Here is a 419-nt window from a genome sequence, read left to right as displayed (position 1 = left end):
CTTGCATTGAAACTGGGACGGCGAGCAAGTGTTCTCGGCTGGAGATGTGGGGAGAAGGAGATCATGTGATCAAAACTTTGAGAAGTTTAGTTGACAAACCACAGAATAACTTTTTCGTTAAGTTTTAGATCCGATTTTAGAGCTACTTTACGGAATCCAACAGTTTGTCGAGGCTTTATTCTGCTGCGACACTTTTTTTTGAAAGAGTAGCACCATAAAGAATCAGTAACAGACTGCAGAAAACTGTGCTTTGATCTTCCCACAAACCTTAAGAAATGAAGCCATGGATTGTGCATAATAACAGGAACGCTGCTCGCAGCAGGCGATCTGAGGTCCGACAGTGATTGTCTTGCAGTTGATCGTATATATAAAAGGAGGTAAATTTGCACACAAGCACTGCTTTGATGGCTGTAGCAGCG

The 419-nt window shown here is 42.5% G+C and overlaps 1 protein-coding gene and 1 long non-coding RNA gene across 2 annotated transcripts in view; both read right to left on the bottom strand.

The window, feature by feature from the left end:
• The window catches only part of LOC107561892 (low-density lipoprotein receptor-related protein 1B-like), a 263,568-nt gene that overhangs the window by 20,155 nt on the left and 242,994 nt on the right, over positions 1–419 (bottom strand). The gene's annotated exons all lie outside the window — the stretch shown is intronic.
• The window catches only part of LOC107561919 (uncharacterized), a 12,271-nt gene continuing 11,852 nt past the window's right edge, over positions 1–419 (bottom strand). The window contains exon 3 of the long non-coding RNA XR_001605935.1: positions 1–38. This is a non-coding gene — a long non-coding RNA (uncharacterized lncRNA). The remainder of the gene's footprint in view (positions 39–419) is intronic.

This window comes from Sinocyclocheilus grahami, unplaced genomic scaffold, assembly GCF_001515645.1.
Source record: "Sinocyclocheilus grahami isolate Dianchi unplaced genomic scaffold, SAMN03320097.WGS_v1.1 scaffold798.1, whole genome shotgun sequence".
NCBI lineage: Eukaryota > Metazoa > Chordata > Actinopteri > Cypriniformes > Cyprinidae > Sinocyclocheilus > Sinocyclocheilus grahami.
This window is presented reverse-complemented; position numbering and strand designations above follow the sequence as displayed.